We start from the raw sequence: 18,676 nt of genomic DNA on the forward strand, positions 1-18,676 counted from the left end.
GACCCTATTTAATGCTTTCCTTACAAGGTCCATGGCTTCTCTAATTTTATCTGCCCCAATGTGTACTTGTGCTTCGGTTCGTGAATATGGACCTGTTCCCATTAGTTCGTCTGCTGTAACGCCGTGTAAAGGATCCCCCGGTTGCCTGATCACAGCAACACTTTCATTAACATATGCTTGCCAATAAGCATTAAACAAAAGTTGCTGATGTTCTGTAAGTATCATTCTCGAAATGGAACGGAGATCTGAGGGTAGTAAAAGTTGAGTAGCCCAGAAATAATCTAACATTTGTTTAACAGGTTCTCCATGCAAACCAAATTCACTTACAGTGCTCCGCAGTTGTGCCAAAAGTTTCCAATCTAATGGAGTTATAGTGGCATTTAGCCCTCCCCCTGGCATTTGATTATAAATAACTGGAAATGCCATGCCCTCTGCCCCCTGCAATTCTTCTGACAGGCAATGTTTAGCAATCGCTGCCCATGTATCTCTCCTCTCCTTGGCTATGGCCCCCGCCGGGTCAGTGCTTGCCCCAGGGACAGGCATCACAGCATCTAAAGCAGGAGGAGGGGGTGCTGGTGGCTCCAGCAATGGATCAGCGTTATTGCTTAAAGGTTCTGCAGGGGCAGGAGGGTCAGGAGGGGTTGCAGAAGGGGGAGCCGTATTTTCATTAGGAGGGGGGGCAGACGGCTGTGCTGGGAGCATAACTGATTGAAATGCAGGGGGAGTCGGGGAAATAGAGAACCAGTCTCTGTTGTGTTGCTGCATACCTCGAGCTTGCTCAGCAGCTCGTTTCTCTGCCTCATGTTGTAACAATGTATCATTCACAACTTTCCAAAACTTTCCCAGCTTTTTTGCAACTTTATCCTCTTCTAGAATGGCCTCACATATTTTATCTCCAAACTTTCGCCACTCTTCTAAAGAATGCACGGTATGCGGGTTGATAAAACACCCTTTTGCATACCCAAAAGCAAGCAATCCTGGTAATTCCTTTTTTAAATCTATATCTTTAATACCCTTTTTCTGCAAAAATTCAGAAAATAAACTATATGCTGCTTCCCTTTCCATTTTTTACCTATTTTTAGCGCGCTCTTGCAGCCTCCAGGGTCCGGCAGCACGTACGGTGGAACTCGTCCCAAGTGACGCTTTAAGGATCCGAAGTTGCAGTTGCCCACTTTTTGATCCGGGTCCGAAGTCGCAAATTCTGCCAACTTTTTGACCAGTTCCAGGTCCAAGTCACTCCTCAATTTGACTTTTTGACCAGCCTCGCTGCTAAGGCTCCGACACTATGCCATCCCAACCGTGGATTCCCCCGTTTCTTTAAATTATCACGTCGGAGGTCACCATTTGTTGCGGACGATGGGAAAGTATCACACGATCACAGTATTGATCATGACTAATCCAACTTTATTGCTGTAAGCTCCATGCTTATAAAGGTTAATAATTAGGCTCATTAATATTCCAAATACAAGCTCATCATTGGCTCCTAATTACCTAAGTTATATTTGCGCAAATGCTGCCTCTTTCTCATGGCTATAGTTACTTTATTTACTATTTGCTACTTTCTCTACCTTTCCCATCCTGTTGCTCTAATTTTTCTATCACGTATGCAGTTTCTTAAACAATACAGCTTCACAGCAGACAATGCAGCCTTGCAGTTTCTTAAACAATACAGCTTCACAGCAGACAATGCAGCCTTGCAGTTTCTTAAACAAAGCAGTTTCACAAACACACTAATCAGTGACCTTCTAATAGTTTTCTTGCTTTAGCGTGAGACCAGCGGTATAGAATCTTTAATGTGTCCTCTCTCTACCAACCAGGTTTCTGCAATATCTTCTACAGTGGGCCCCAGGGATTTCCTGGAGTCTGGGATGCCCCATCCTGGGATGGGCACCTTCTCCTGCCCCGTGTCCAGGCAGCTCCTGGCTTTCCATGGGGGGTTGGGATGGGCAGAGGTCGCTGCCCCCCAACCCTGATCAGAGAATTAGAGACCCCCCCCAGCCAAAGCCCTTCTCTGCTGGAGGGGAAATCCCAGCTCTTCTTAATTTTTTTGGGGGGGGGGAGTTTTCTTCTTTTCTTCCCTTTCTCACTCTGGTCCCGTTGGCATTGCAGGTTTGAGGTGTGGGGTGGGGGGCCCTGTGGGTACCTCGATGACGGATGGATCAGCTCATCCCTGTGCCACACGGAGAAGAACTGGATCTGCAGCCGCCCCGACGACTATGAACTCTGGAAGGGGAAAACAGGAGACCCCAAACCAGGACTTTCAACCTAAATCTCTGACCAGATGGGGGAGCTTCACCCCAGCACTGCAACTGAAATATTCGGGGTGAATCTAAAAAATCAGGTATAAGGAGCTGGTTAGGGACTTACCAGGAGAATAGGCATAGCTCAGACCGGTGCTTCTCTTGGCCCTCCATTTCGGTGGGAGGTAAATCAGCCTCTTTTCACGCTTTTTTTCAGCCTTATTTCAAGCTTTTTCCGCGTTGACCACGGTTTGAGGGCAGTTTTGGGGTGAGAAAAGAGCCTTTTAGTGTCCGTTCTTACCCTCCTGTTACTTCCGCATCACTCCCGCTCTTCTCACCCTCGGCGCGTGCTGATTGGCCGATTAAACCGCGCCCCCTCACTCCCATTGGACGCTCCTCCCCACGCTCTGCCCCCTCCCTTTCCCCGCCCTCAGGGCGGACCTGGGTGGGAACTGCGCCCCCCCGCGGGCAGCGCGGGAAAGGCGGGGTGCGGACCTGGTTGAGGACTGCGAGAGCGGGGTCGGGGGTGTCCGTTTTAAGTAGAAAAAGGCGGATTTTGGGGCCAGTTTTGCAACGTTTCGCATTAATAAAGAGCGGGTGTTTATAAAACTGAAGCTTGAAAGGTGCTTTTTAAAATCGTTGCTTTGTTATACACAAAAAAACAACCAGTTTGGGTGTATTGTCAATGATTTGTGATGCCCCCAAACCACCAATTATTAATTGTGAACTAATAACTGTGTGCTAATCATTGTGTTAATAACTGATTTTTATATCCCAAACCCACCATTTGGGGTGAATTGATGACTAATTTAATATACCCCAAACAATGGGGAGAACCCCCCAAAATCCTCTGGGGAGTGGGTGCAGACTCCAAGCAGGACCTGGTTGACCAAAACAACCTCAGTTTTGGGTGAGATCTCCATTTTTGACCTTTTATTCTGCAAAATAACCTTTCAGCACCGCGAGCAGTGGTGACAGAACAACGCTCAGCTGGGGCACCAAACACCTAAAATAACGAGGGGAACCCCCCCAAAACTTTTTCAGGAGCAGGTGCCAACTCCGAGCAGGAGCCACAGGTGGGAATTCTGAGGCGGAATTTCCGTTTTCGACCTTTTATTCTGCAAAACCACCTTTGGCCCCCATTATGGAATGGCCTCTGGAAACCAAAGAACCAAGCCCCCACCATGTGACAGTTCAACCCCATCCGTGTGCCAAGGGCTCCTTTGTGGTGTCACAGCCTGTCCTCTCCATTCCGGAATGGGCCCTGGCAACCAAAGAACCAACGCCCTACAACCCCAAAGTGAAGCCCCACCCCTGTGCCATGGGCCCCTTTGTGATGTCACGGCCTATCCCCTCCATTCCAGAATGGCTGCTGGAAACCAAAACACCAATGTCTCACAGCCCCTAGTGCAGCCCAACCCCTGTGCCATGGGCCCCTTTGTGATGTCACAGCCTGTCCTCTCCATTCTGGAATAGCCCCTGGAAACCAAAGAACCAACACCTCACACCCCCACAGTGCAGCCCCACCTATCTGCCACGGGACTCTTTGGGATGTCACGGCCTTTCCCCCAGGAAAGAAAGCCTGGAACCTTCAGGTTTCAGATGCAGTTGGGGGGCCACCCTGGGAACTCCATGGGCAGCAAGAGCTTTCTGTCCTGGCACTTTTTTGTCTGGCAGGAATCTCCAGCTGTGTTCAGTTTGGGCAGTCAGACTGGCAATTTCAGCTCAGGGCTCCTGCAAGTGAACGACAGCCCTTCCCTCCAGGAAAGAAACCCCTTACCCTCAGTCTCTTCTCCTGTTCCTTAAAACACAACCTGCAGGGGAGCTTTCTGGGATCTCTTCTCTTGGGAATTGGGAAGATAGACCCACTCCCATGTTTAACCCCTCAGGCAAAACCACCCTTTTAACACCTTTCCCAACCCTCCCCAACCTTTCCCAAAGCCCAGATTTTACAGGTGTCCTGTAATTATGGCCCAATCTCACCAAGCCCACAAACCATGACAGAAACCTCTCAGCCTCACGCTGCGTCCTTCCCATTGCTGTGCCTTATGTGCAGGCAAAAGGCCTTAAAATCAAGGACCCAAAATTCATGGCCTGTTCTTTTTCCCAGAAAAGAAGGCGTGGTGAACTCTCCAGACCAGGGAATTGGAAGATCTCCTCAAAACTCCTTTGGTACACGCTGCAGGGCCAACGATTCCTCTGCTCTGCCCTGTCGGCGCTGCTTTGTCTCATCTGGGTCCCCAGAAACTGTCAGTGAAAGCTGGGGAATAAAATCTCTGAGCAGTTGGCTGGGTTCCAGAGGTGACCCTACTTCATTCAGCACTGAAGGGACACAGGAATTGCTCTCTAACACATGTACATCAGTTCTCAAAACTCTTAACTATTTCTACATGTTAGCAGACAAAGGAATTCCTGTCCATTGGCTTACCACTTCTCTGCAGGAATTCTTATTCTCTCTTCTATTGGCTCTCGATTTCTCACTTTGCATGATACTTAGTCCACAATTTTTGTCCTTTTCTTGTCTTTTCCCTGGATAAAGAGAGCCTCAGTAACTGTCTGTGTTAGTTTTGTCTTTGTCTCTGGTTTCTCTAAGGGTCTTTGTGGTTTAGAAATTCTGCCTTCTTGGTGTCCAGGTCTCAAAAATAGATTTCTCTGCCAGGTCTACGACCACTGAAGTATGGTAGACCTTAAACTTTTACTTTGTTTTTCTAACAAATGGCCATGGCCCAGAACTTGTCCATCATCCATTGTCTATTACCCCCATTCAGTCTCCTACCAGCAGTTTCTCCCCACTGCTGGGTGGGCTCCTTTGTCAAGCACTAGAACTTGTTGGGTAACAGGTCCAGTCCTGTTGCCTATTTTCGTGGGGATGTGCAGGAGGGCATTGAGTCTTCCATGAGCAAATTGGCAGAGGACCCCAAGCTGTCTTGCAGTGTGGATGTGCTGGAGGGCAGGAAGGCTGTGCAGAGGGACCTGGCCAGGCTGGACCTCTGGGCCGAGCCCGTGGGCATGAGGTTCAAGAGTGCCTTTGGTGCCTTTGGGGCCTCTGGCCACAAGAACCCCCTGCAGCTCCAGGCCGGGGGCAGAGGAGCTGCAAAGGGTCCCCGTGGGAGAGGCCCTGGGGGTGCTGGTGGACAGAGGCTGAACCTGAGCCAGTGGGTGCCCGGGTGGGCAAGAAGGCCAAGGGCAGGCTGGCCTGGATCAGAAAGAGTGTGGCAGCAGGAGCAGGGCAGTGATGCTTCTGCTGGACTGGGCACTGGTGAGGCCACCCCTGGAGTGCTGTGTCCAGCTCTGGGCCCCTCAGTTCAGGGAGAACCTTGAGGGGCTGGAGTGGGTGGAGAGCAGGGCAATGGAGCTGGGCAAGGGTCTGCAGTGCATATCCTGTGAGGAGCAGCTGAGGGAGCTGGGCTTCTCCAACCTGGAGAAGAGGAGGCTCGGGGCTGACCTTCTCCCTATCCACAACTTCCTGACAGGAGGCTGGAGCCAGGTGGGGGTCAGCCGCTTCTCCGAGGCAACAGGCGATAAGACAAGAGGACACGAGGACCTGCCTGTCAGGGGCTGTTTGTCAGGGACAGGAGCAGGACTTTTTGGAGAGAAACAGGGATTAGGTATTGAAATGGGCTGCCCAGGGAGGTGGTGGAGTCAGCGTCCCTGGAGGTGTTTAAGCAAAGACTGGCCATGGCACTGAGTGCCGTGGTCTGCTTGACGTGCTGGGGATGGGGCGTAGGCTGGACGCCGGTTGATCTCACAAGTCTCTGCCAACCTCATGGACTCTGGGCTTCTGTGCCACCCCAGCCTTTGGGGACAGCGTGCTGGTGGCTCAGAGGCTCCGTCCTTGCCTTGCCTTGCCCATCTCCTGGCTGCCAGGCAAGGGCCTTGTGACATCACAGCCTCTGTGGAACAGCGTGGTGGCTGAAAACTGTCAGCGCTGCGTCCCCGTGCCCAGAGCCTGGGCAGAAGTCGTCTGGCAGGGACGGGCAGAGACTGTGCAGAGGTGTCAGCTCGTCCCGCAGCAGCACGATGCCCAGCCAGGGCATCTCCTGGCTCCTCAGGCTCTCGGTGCTCCTGCTCTTGCCTGGCCCACTCGAGCCTTGCAGCCGTGCCACAGGTGCCATTGCTGAGAACCGGGGTTTTCCTTGGATGGTCCCTTGCCAGAAAGAGCAGGAGAGGCTGGAGAGAGGGGAAGGAGGGGGGTCAGGCCGCTGGGATGGTGCCGGCGGGCCGTGAGCCCGAAGCCAGCAAGGCCTTGGGCCCACACGGGGTCAGGGGAGGACTGAGAGCCCCCAGGGAGGAGGAAAGCTGGGCAGGCCCCAAGGCTGCTGGGCCTCTTCCTTGCCAGCCCTTTGGCCAAGGCCCCGAGGCAGAGGTGGGGCTCAGCCCCTGCACAGCAATGGGGCACAGGCTGAGCCCCAGGGACACCAGAGCCAGGCGGCCTGAGCTCTTCTTCCTGCAGCGTCTGCCTGGGGCAGCCCAGCCAGGCCTGAGTCTCTGCAGGAGAGGCCAAGCCCAGCCAGAGAGGGCTCAGCCCTCTGAGCCTGCACTCACTGCAAAGGGAACAAAACATTGGCCCAGAGGACATCCTGCCCCCAAAGGGAGAACTGGAAAGGTCAAGAATAAAAAATGTCACCCCCCTCCATTAGTCAAGAAATGTTCAGACCTCTTTCCTAAAAGCATCCAGGACTCGGGTCACCCAGTTTTCTCTCTGACAAGGCTTTGCAGGGGCAGCTTGGGAAAGGGAAGCCCTGGGGCCCCAGTGCAGATGGGTGGGGCTGCACTCTGGGGGGGTCGGCCTTTGGCTCTTGGCTTCCAGGGGCCCCCAGGAGTCAGTGAGCCGGGCTGGGGACGAGGGGCAGGACTGGCTGGGATTGCCTCTGGGGCCTGGCCCAGAAAATGGAAGTGTCCCCATGGGGGCAGCTGGAAATGGCCCAGGAAGGAAATGCTGCCCCAGCGCAGGCTGTGGGCCAGCTCTCTGCAAGAGAAGATGAGGGCTCTGAGGCAGAGAGGGGATGTGAGCCGGGTCCAGGCTTGGGAATTGCCGGGAGGGGAAAGGGATGTCTAAGAACAAGTCCCTCAGGAGAGGGAAGCAGAGAGGCTGTGTTTTGACCCCAGCTCAAGAGTCTGCAGGGCAGAGCAGAGAATATCCCCCACGTGAGATTGTTGTGCATCCCTCCTTGCAGTTCTGACAGGCACTTCTCTTCAGAGGTCGTTCTGTGAGCGTCTTCTTGTTCTTTCCAGGTGGGATGCAAGCGGTGGGGGGGGCTTTGGGCACTGGGGGGCAGAGGAGCCAGGTGAGCATTTTCCTACCAGTCTGAATCAGATGTTAATTCTGGTGGGCTGTATCTTTGGTGAATCTAAGCACATCCCTTGGCATTTGGGTTTTTTCTGGTGGTACACAACCTGAGAAGCATCAGCAGAATGGGAAGGAGGTCCTTGCAGGAAGAGGTCAGTGTAAAGGAAGCTGAGAGGGGAGCTTTGGTGAGAATGTTGCACTCTGAGGGCATCCCTCAGTTTGTGCCTTTGCCTCTGTGATTGTATGGTCTTTGTTAACCTCTTCTTTTTCTTCTAGTTCCTGCACAATGTGTTTGTGGTCTGTAAATTCTGCATTCCTTGTGTCCAGTTTCAGCAATCCATCTCTCTCCCCAGGCTTTGTTCACTGAAGCAGATCAGGGCTAGTTTAGCAAAACTCAGAGTTGCAATAATTTTCCCAAGCCTGTTCCCACAAGAGCAGGTGATGACAAACTTTGCTAAGTGCTGGCTAAGAGTGACTTAGCTGTTTAGGATGAATATTCTGGATATGATTCACTAAAGCAATTAACTAACAAGTTAATGAACACCATTCATTTAAAAGAATCAGAAAATGATCTCGTTCCCAGCAGCAGCACCGAGTGCCCGGAGCCGATGTGTGCAAGTGCTGGGCTGGAGCAGAGACGTGCTGGAGGGGCAGATGGCAATGGGACAGCCCAGAAAGGGGAAACGCTTCCCCCCAGGCCAGGGAAAAGCTGGGTTGGTCTCTGCAGCCCTGGCAGGAGAGGCCTTTGCTGTCGGGGGGGTCTCTGCAGCCCCTGAGGGGCTGTGCTGGAGGAGAAGCTGATCTCAAGGCAGGACAGAGATGCTGAAAATGTCTTTGGGTGGACACATCCCGTGATTCAGGAACTCTGACAATCATCCCACAGAGCCTTGGTTGAATCATCAGGTGGGTGATGAAGGGACAGAAGGGCCTGCAAAGCCTGGGAGCAGGTCCCCCATTCCATTGCAAGTGGAAACACCGTGGGATCTTCTGGCAGGGCAGCAGGGCTGGGCACAGGCAAGCCAGGAGATGCTGGAGGCTGTGGCAGACAGCTCTGGGCCCCAGACAATCCCTGGGCTGCCCAGGGCTGCTCTCTTGCTGCCAGACAAGGGGGTCTGGCTGGGCAGGGGAAGGCTGAGGGAGCCAGGGCTGCAGGGAGCAGGGAATGGTGGAGCTGCAGGACAAGGAGCAGAATGGCCCTGCAGGGCTGCAGCAGAGCTGATTGCAGGGAGCTGCCTTCAGGGCAGGGATTCTGCCCCTGGGCTCGGCCCTGCTGAGGCCACCCCTCGAGTGCTGTGCCCAGTTCTGGGCCCCTCACTTTGGGGAAGATGTTGAGGTGCTGGAGCGTGTCTGGAGAAGGGCACCGGGGCTGCTGAAGGCTCTGGAGCACAAGTGCTGTGAGGAGCAGCTGAGGGAGCTGGGCTTGCTGAGCCTGGGCAGAAGGAGGCTCAGGGGGGACCTTCTCACTCTCTACAACTCCCTGACAGGAGGGGGGACCCGGGGGGGTCGGTCTCTTCTCCCAGGCAACCAGCAGTGGGACAAGAGGGCACAGCCGAAAGCTGCACCAGGGGAGGTTTAGGTCAGACAGGAGGCTCAAGTTCTTCCCAGAAGGGGTGACTGGGTGTTGCAATGGACTGCCCAGGGAGGGGGTGGAGTCACCATCCCTGGAGGTGTTTCAGAAAAGACTGGATGTGGCTCTCAGGGCTATGGTCTAGTTGACAGGGTGGGGTTGGGTCATGGCTTGGACTCCATGAGCTCAGAGGTCTTTTCCCACCTCGTTGATTCTGTGATTCTGGAATGGCCCCTTGGTTCCATGAAGTTTTGCAGTGTCACAGTGGCCCTTTGATTCCATGAGGTTCCGCAGGGTCACAAAGGCCACTGGATTCCATGAGGGTACCAAAGGTCTAAGGGTTCCTTTGATTCCATGAGGCCCCACATGTCACACTGACAACTTGGTTCCATGAGGCTCCACAGTGGCCCCTGGGTTCCTTTAATTCCATGAGGTCCCGCAGTGTCACGATGGTCCCTTGATCCCATGAGGTTCCGCAGTGTCCCAGGGTTCCTTTGGCTCCATAAGGCTGATCTCGGGCTCTGAGACACAACTGAACCAGCAGTGGTTGTCCAGAATGTGCCCTAGAAAATATCTGTGTAACCAACTGCAATGGAGAGAAACCAGCCAAGGAAAGGAAAGAAACAATCAGGGAAGGAACTCGTGGTTCACAGAAGCAGCAAAGCAGGCAAAGGTGGGGTGTTACAGAATCCCAGAATAAAAGAATATGTGAGTTGGAAGGGACCCCAGAGGGATCATCAAGTCCAACCCTCAGCCCTGCCCAGGCCCATCCCCAAGAGTCACAGCCTGTGCCCCAGAGGATCATCCAAACTCTCCTGGAGCTCTGTCAGCCTTGGTGCTGTGCCCACTGCCCTGGGGAGCCTGTTCAGTGCCAACCACCCTGGGGGGGAAGAACCTCTTTCTAACATCCAACCTGAGCCTGCCCTGACACAACTCAAGGCCATTCCCTGGGGGCTGTCCTTGGTCCCCCCAGAGCAGAGCTCAGGGCCTGCCCCTCCTCTGCCCCTCCTGAGGAAGTTGGAACTGCCATGAGGTCTCCCCTCAGTCTCCTCTTGTGCAGCTGAACACCCCAAGTGCCCTGAGCTGCTCCTCCTAAGGCTTCCCCTGCAGAGCCTTCCCCATCCTGGTGGCCTCCTTTGGACACTCTCTACTGGTTCCATCTCTTCCTTCCATTGTGTCCCCCCAGAGTGCCCCAATATTGAGGTGAGGTCGCCCCAGGGCAGAGCAGAGCGGGACAATCCCCTCCCTGGCCCGGCCATGCTGGGCCTGATGCCCCCAGGACAGGGTTGTCCCTCCTGGCTGCCAGGGCACTGCTGACTCCTGGCCAAGTGGGCACCCCCCAGGACCCCCAGGGCCCTTTCCCAGCACTGCTCTCCAGCCTCTCATTCCCACTCTGTCCCCACATCTGGGGTTGCCCCATCCCAGGGGCAGAATCCGGCACTGGCCCCTGTTGAACTTCCATGGGTGGTGATTCCCAGCCCTGGCATCTGTCCAGGTCTCTCTGCAGGGCCTCCCTGCCCTCCAGGGACTCAGCAGCTCCTCCCAGGTTGGGGTCATCTGCAAACTTGCTCCATGTCCCTTCCAGTGCTGTGCCCAAGTCATGGATGGAGATGTTGGAGAGCACAGGGCCCAGATGGAGCCCTGGGGAACCCCCCTAGTGACCCCCATCTGATGTCCCCCCAGTCACTGCCACCCTCTGTGCCCGACCCGGGAGCCCATTGCTGGCCCAGCACAGGGTGTGTTTATCCAGCTCTGGGCTGGACACTTTGTCCAGAGGGATCTGGGCACAGACACTATGAGAAGCTTCACTGAAACCCAAAAAGGTCCCATCCACTGGCTTCCCTTGATCAGTCAGGGGGTGATGATGTCATAAAGTAACTCAGGTTTGATCAGCAGGCCTTTCCTCTGGGGAAGCCGTGCTGGCTGTGATACCCCACAGCAGGGTGGGAATTCAGGGGTCACCCCAGACCCCCTTTTCCCACCTTTTCCCTTGGGGCCATTGCAGCACCGGCTGTTGGGTGGAGGGGAACCCCCCATCAGCCCCCCAGGATGAACAGGGGGGTTGGGGACCCCCCCAGTGCAGATCCAACCCCCCCAGAGCACCAGGGAACTGCTCCAGGGCTCAAGTGATGGGGACACCAAGGGACCCCCATGGGACTCCTCTTCCTGCTGTCCCAGCCCCCTTTTCAGCCCCTCTCCCACCCCTTTCCTATGGTCCCCACAACCCCCACATCCCCCCTGCACTCAGTTTGGGGTTCCCACCCCCCTCCCAATAACTTTGGGGTCCCAACACCCCTCACACTCAGTTTTGGGGGTCTCAGCCCAACACTTTTCCTTTCTTTCCCACCCCTTTCCTATTGTCCCACTAAACCACAGCTTCCCTGTGCTCCCTTTGGGGGTCCCACTCCTTTGGCCCCTCAGCTGAAGGGGTCCCACCCCCCCTTTTTCCCACCTTTTCTCCCCTTTCCTGCTCCCTTTCCCCCATCCCCCCTGTGGCAGGGGGAGTTCAAGGCTTAGACAAAGTTGATTGGAGAAGTCCTGCCCTGGAGTCCCGAGGTGCAGAACGGACTCCCTGGCTTTCTAAACTCCTGCTCCCAGAGGAGCCTGGGGGCAGCTGGATCCAATCTCAGCCTTGGGTTATGCCAATGCTTTGAATTTAAGGAATTATAGAGATGGGATTGAACCAGTTTTGTCCCACAGGTTTTAATGATGGAAAAGCAGATATATTTATATCAATGAACTACTTATTCTTAATAATGATCAGACAAAAGGACTAAACCAGAATTATTTACTACACAACATACACAGTAAAACTACCAGTAGTACAGGATAAGATAGGACAGGGCACTACACTAAAGCAATTGTTGAAGCAATTCTACTGAAGGTGGCAAACAAGCAAGAATTCTTAATTAGAGATGGATGGAACTCCCCCAGAGCAGCGCTCGTGGGGAGATCTCTGCTCTCAACCTCCAGCAGTGACCTTGGGGGGTCCCCAGCCAAGGCAGGAATCTCCACACCCCCCAAGAAGGGTTCTGTTGGAAGAACCTGCCCCTGGGAAAGGGGACTGGCCCTTTCTGGTGGAAACCCATGGACTGACAGTCCTTGGACTCCAGGGGTTCCCTCACCATCAGGGGCTTCATTTGGGGTCAAACCAGTCTGGGTTCCAACATCTCCTGCCTTGTCCCGGCCCCCTCTCAGCTCAGCACTGACCCCTTTGCAAATGGGGCATTGTCTTGGTGCCATTGCAGGGGGGATGTCCTGCCCCAGTGTCCCAGTGTTCCTTTAATTGCCAGAGGCCCTGCAGTGTCCCAGTGGCCCCTTGATTCCATGACCTTCTGAAACACCTCAGGCTTCCTTTGGTTCCATGAGGCCCCCCTGTCACAAAGGCCCCTGGATTCCATGAATTCCGCAGTGTCACAAGGTTCCTTTTTTTCCATAGGGCCCTGCAGTGTCCCAATTGTGCCTTGATTCCAGGAGTACCCAAATTCTCCCAGGGTTCCTTTGGTTTCAGGAGGTCCCGCAGTGTCCCAGCGGCCCCTTCATTCCAGGCAGGCCCAGGGAGACGAAGGCAAAGACGGAGCCCCGACCCCCGTCAGCATCTTGGGGGGCGGGGGGGCAGGACCCGGGAAACGGCGGCGGCTGCTGGGAAGGGACTGGATGGACTGGGATGGACTGGGATGGACTGGGACGGACTGGGATGGACCGGGATGGACTGGGACAGACTGGGATGGACTGGGATGGACTGGGATGGACTGGGATGGACTGGGACACCAGGATACACCGGGACCAGGACTGGGACCCAGCAGGACCCCCCGGGAGCAGGATCTGAGCACACTGGGTCCCTCCAGGACCAGAACTAAGGCAACAGGGATCATACTGGGAGCAACTGGGACCACACTGAGGGCTACTGGGAGCAACTGGAGGCCACATAGGATATAGTGGGAGTGCCTTGGAGTCACTGGGATCCTACTGGTGGAAACTGGAATGTTACTGGGGCATCTGGGAGTGACTGGGAAGGACTACGAGCATGCTGAGGGCTCTACTGGGATATACTGGGAGTGTCTGCAACCATAGTGGGGGTAACTGGGACTGTACTGGGAGTGACTGGGACTACATGAAGGGGAATTAGGACCAGGCTGGGGGCAACTGGAAGGAACTGTGAGTGACTGGATCTACAAGAGAAGCAACTGGGATTGACTGGGACTGTCAGGAGGGAAGACTGGTATCGTACTTGGAGTGACTGGATCTGTGCTAGGGGCAACTGGGAGCAACTGGGACCATACTGGGATCACAGTGGGAGCAGCTTGGCCCATGCTGGGAGCAACTGAGACCACACTGAGGGTGACTGGGGTCATACTGGGATCATACCAGGAGTGAGTGGGATCATGCAGGAGGTGATTGGGATCATACTGGGAGCAACTGGGAGTGCACTGGGGATGACTGAAAGTGGTTGTGAGCAACTGGGATCATGCTGGAAGCTTCTGGGGGCAACTGGGAATGAGTGGGACCACATGGAGGAAACTGGGAGCAACTGGGAGAGACCAGGAGGGACTGGGATCATCCTGGGACTGACTGGGCGCTGAATCCGAAAAATCGGTCCGAGAAACTGCTCAGAGACTTTTTTATCTTTAAGCAGCAAGGTATTTGTTTATTCAACGTTGGGAGCAAGCCAGCTCGCGCTGGACAAACTTGCTCCAAGGCTTCACACAAAATCAGCATTTTTGTACAATCTTCAGCTGTGATTAAATGCATATTCAAGTGATTCCAACATCTATCTCTGTATATTAATAATAGGCGGAGTATAGGTGGAGCTCAGGCGGGGCTTGGGGCGGTGCTTCTCTTGGCCCTCAATCCTGAGGGGACTTCCACTCTTCCTCCATGGCTCTGGGGGCTTCAACTCATCTTCCTCAGCTTGACCTTCCTTCTCTTCCATTGTTCTTGACCCGCTCCCTGAAGCTTGGAAAAAGCCCTGGCTCCCGGCCTATTCCTCCTCTTCCAATGTCTCCCTGATCCTGCTGTCTCTCTAATTTATCCCCTCTAGGCCTAGGACATGTTCCTGTACTATTCTCTGAAGCTTTGCTCCAGTCAGTAGAACAGAACGAGCCCAGATGGTCTTGGCTGTTGGGAGCTTGTTAGCAGGCCCAAATTTCTTAGTGAACTCTTTTGGGCCTGGCCTCCTGTTTCACCAGGGACACAGCCCGGGCCCGGGTGTTCCCATTCCCATTCCACGGGTTTGCATTCCTGTTCCAGGTGTTCCCATCCCATTGCTATTGTCCCCATCCCATTCCAGGTGTCCCCATTCCCATTCCAGGAGTTCCCATTCCCATTCCAGGTGTTCCCATTCCCATTCCAGGTGTTCCAATTCCCTTTCCAGGTGTTCCATCCCATTCTAGGTGTCCCCATTCCCATTCCTATTGTCCCTCCTCCCATTCCTGGTGTTCCCAACCCACATCTGGTTTCCCCATTCCCAGTTCTTGGTGTTCCCATTCCCATTCCAGGGGTCTCCATTCCCATTCCTATTGTCCCCATTCCCATTCCAGGTGTTCCCATCCCACCTCTGTTTTCCCTATTCTAATTCCAGGTGTCCCCATTACAATCCCAGATGTTCCCATTCCCATTCCTGGTGTCCCCAACCTGCTCCCAATGTTCCCATTCCCAATGTTCCCATTCTTAGCCCAGGTACCCCATTCCCATTCCAGGTGTCCCCATTCCCATTCCAGGTGTTCCCATTCCAGGTGTTCCGATTCCAGGTGTCTCCATTCCAATTCCAGGTGTTCTCATTCCCATTCCTGGTGTCCCCATTTCCATTCCAGGTGTCTCCATTTCAATTCCAGGGGTTCCCATTTCCATTCCTGGTGTTCCCATTCCAGGTGTCTCCGTTCCAATTCCAGGTGTTCCCATTTCCATTCCTGGTGTCCCCATTTCCATTCCAGGTGTCTCCATTCCCATTCCAGGTGTTCCCATTCCAGGTGTCTCCATTCCAATTCCAGGTGTTCCCATTTCCATTCCTGGTGTCCCCATTTCCATTCCAGGGGTTCCCATTCCCATTCCAGGTGTTCCCTCCCCATTCCACGTGTCCCCACTCCCATTCCTGCTGCCCCCATTCCCATTCCTAGTGTCCCCAGTCTGCTCCCAATGTCCCCATTCCCATTCCAGGTCTTCCCATTTCCATTCCTGGTGTTCCCATCCCATTGCTACTGTCCCCATCCCATTCTTAATGCCCCCATTCCCATTCCAGGCATTCTCATTCCCTTTCCAGGTGTTCCATCCCATTCCAGGTGTCACCACTGTCATTTCTCCTGCTGGTTTACCTTAAAACCAGCACACCAGGTCTGTGCCCAACGGGGGTCCCTGTGGATCATCCAACGCGGGTCCTCCCATGGCTGATGGAGTTGGAGCAGCGGCCGAAGCTCTTCCCGCAGTCGGGGCACTCGGGGCTTCTCTTACCGGTGGGTCCGTTGGTGGGAGGTCAAGGAAGAGCTCTGCGTGAAGCTCTTCCCACACTCCCCACAGTGGAAGGGCCTCTCCCTGATGTGGAGGCGACGGTGGGTGTAGAGGGTGGAGCTGTCCCACATTCCCTACACGTGTAGGGCTGTTCCCCAGTGTGGATGTGCTGGTGGCTGAGCAGCTTGGTGCTTGTGCTGAAGCTCTTCCCCCATTCCAAGCACTTGTAGGGCCATTCCCTGGTGTGGATGCAACGGTGTTTGCAAAGGCTGGAGCTGTCCCTGAAGCTCTTCCCACACTCTGCACACGTGTAGGGCCTTCCCCACTGTGGATCATCTGGTGTCGGAGCAGGTGGGAGATCCGAGTGAAGCTCTTCCCACATTCCCCACACATGTAGGGCCTTTCCCCACTGTGGATCATCTGGTGTTGGAGCAGGTGGGAGCTCTGATTGAAGTTCTTCCCACACTCCCCACACGTGTAGGGCCGTTCCCCACTGTGGATGCGACGGTGGGTGCGGAGGGTGGAGCTATGCCTGAAGCTTTTCCCACACTCCCCACATTTGTAGGGCCGTTCCCCACTGTGGATGTTCTGGTGGCTGAGGAGATGGGTGCTCCTGCTAAAGCTCTTCCTACATTCCAAACACCTGAAGGGTTTCTCCCTGCTGGGAGGCTGCTCAGGGACCACCAGCTCGCAGCTCCGCCTCAAGCTCCGTCCGCCTTCCCGGCACACGCTGGCTCTTTCCTCCTCACAGCCCCCTGGGCTGGCTTTGCAGCCCCTCCTGCGGGAGCATCTCCGGCCCTTTTCCTCCCCGCTGCCTTCCTGCGCTAGGGAGCCCTTCAAAACGGCCTCTCCCACCAGGCTCTGCCGCCGGGATTTGTCCTCCGCGCTCTCCGGCCTCACCTCGGGGCCTGGGGCAGGAAGCAACAAGGACACGCAGGGGATTTGCCTCCGGCCCACAGGGAAGCCCAAGGACATCCCCCCAACTCCGGCCCCAGCAGGACGGCCACAAAAGACAAAAGACCGACCCAAAGGGGCACTGACTTCCTCCTCACCTGCCTGGGCAGCCCGCGGCATCTTCCTCTTCCCTGCAGCCTCTTCCTCTATCCACCCAAGCTTTGGGAAGCAGAAATCCTGCTGGGGAGAAAAACAAGGGGTGAGCGCATTGCCTTGGGAGTTCCTCCTGCCCAAGTCTAGCTCTAGGACTCACCGGGCATCTTGTGTCCATAAAAACCCCAAAAACACCAACATTCAGCCCAAAATCCCCTCCCAGGAGTTCCCTCTCTCTGCTCTCTGGGGTTAGGGGGGTCCCCCCTGTCTGGCCTGATGGCACTTCTGCCTGCATTGGGGGTCCCCCTTCTCTGGGCTGCCAGAAGTTCCGCGGCTCCGGGGGGTTCCCACTCTCTGGGGTCCCCATTAGTGTTGCCAGGGGGGTCCCAGGGCTCACTTCTCCCCACTCTGCCTCCCGGGGCCGGCCGGCCCTCCTCTCTCGCCTCCCACCCTCGCAAACCTCTTGGCGCTCTCGGCTCCCACCCCGCCTCAAGGCCCCCCCTCCTCTCCACACTCCAAGGCCTTCCCCCTCTCCGGGACCCCCGCTTAACGGGCCCGGCGCTCCCTCTCTGCTCCCCCCCCTCCAGCATTCCGGGGGTCCCCCAGCTCCGGGATCGCCCCTCTCTGCTCTCCCCACTCCGCAGCTACCGGGGTTCCCCCCCGGCTCTCACGGGGGGCCCCCAAACCGCTCTCGCCCCCCCGCCATTGCCGAGCGACTGCCAGGACCTTTTGGCTGCTCTTCTTTGTGCTCCCGCTCGGCTCCTCCCTCGGCTGGGCCGCCGCTTTTGACGGGTTTCCTCCTCCAGGATCTGCCCCCTGCAGCCCTTCCCCCCCTGGCCCAGCCCCCTTGGGCCCCCCTTGAGCCCTCTTGGGCCCCCCTTGCCCAATAAGTCTGATTATACAGACAAGCAATTGGTTTTAATCCACAAAAACCAAATGTAGAACCCAGCACCCTGGGCCATGAACAAAGTGCTGTTCCTTGGGCCCCCCCCGAGTCCAAAGGAAAGGGAGAGGAAAATACCTGCTGGTGGGAGAGCTGTTGCAGTCTGGTCAAAAGTGGGGATTGCAGTCCAGTTGAGGATGGTGGTCTCAGGCTAATTGAGAGCGGTGAGCTGCAGTCCTCCTCTGGATCCCACGAGTGGTAAAAAGGTTCCGAAACTCCAGGTTTATATATTCTCCAGTTCAGGCAGGAATGCCCAGTCCTCCCCTCAGAGCAGGGAATTCCATAAAAGGATGCTTCGTTCTTCCCTCAGAGTGGGGAATTCCATAAAAGGCTATGAGGATGCTCAGTCCAAAAAAGGATATGAGGATGCTCAGTCCATAAAAAGGTATGAGGGTGCTCAGGACATCCCCCCCACCTCGCAGGCCTCTCCTGACAACAGTTCCTGGGAAAATGGCATGGAAGGCCACAGAATACACAGTTTTCATCACCCATCCAGTGAGGAATCTGTCCCAGCTGTTCTAACTAGGACACTGTGTCCCTCATCGCTGCCATCATCATCATCATCGGCCTCGTGGGAGTCGGTGTCTGGAAGCTCCGATCCGGTAACTCCCGGGATGGGGGTCGGGAAGGGGCCCGGATCCGCCCGGCAGCATTCCGGGGATCCTGTGCCACGGGTGCTGATCCCGCTTTCTTTCCATAGGGAAGAGGGAGGGGAATGGATACGACCCCGCGCCCACCAGTGAGTCCCAGCAGCGTGTGTGGATCCAGATCCTCTGGGCAGGGATCCCAGGACGGATGCCGGGATTCCAGAGGGGAATGGGGGCCTAATGGCTGGAGCGGGATTGGAAGGGGATTCCAGCTCAGGGCAGGATTCCAGAGTGGGATCAGGTGCAATTGGGGACTGGGATCAGGGCTGGATTCTGGAGTGGGATTGGCGTGGGATGGATGGAGTGGGATTGGGGTGGGATGGACGGAGCAGGATCAGGAGGGAATCCAGCGCAGTTCCTACTTTCCCTGGGCTCCACAGCCGGCTCCATCCCCTGGGATGGGAACAGGGACATGGTGACTCCTTTCCCTGCTCTCATCCCGGCAGGAATCACAGCCTGAGCGATCCCGGAGCTGGATCCGCCCCTTCCCTCTCCCTG

Source organism: Pseudopipra pipra, chromosome W (genome assembly GCF_036250125.1).
Source record: "Pseudopipra pipra isolate bDixPip1 chromosome W, bDixPip1.hap1, whole genome shotgun sequence".
NCBI lineage: Eukaryota > Metazoa > Chordata > Aves > Passeriformes > Pipridae > Pseudopipra > Pseudopipra pipra.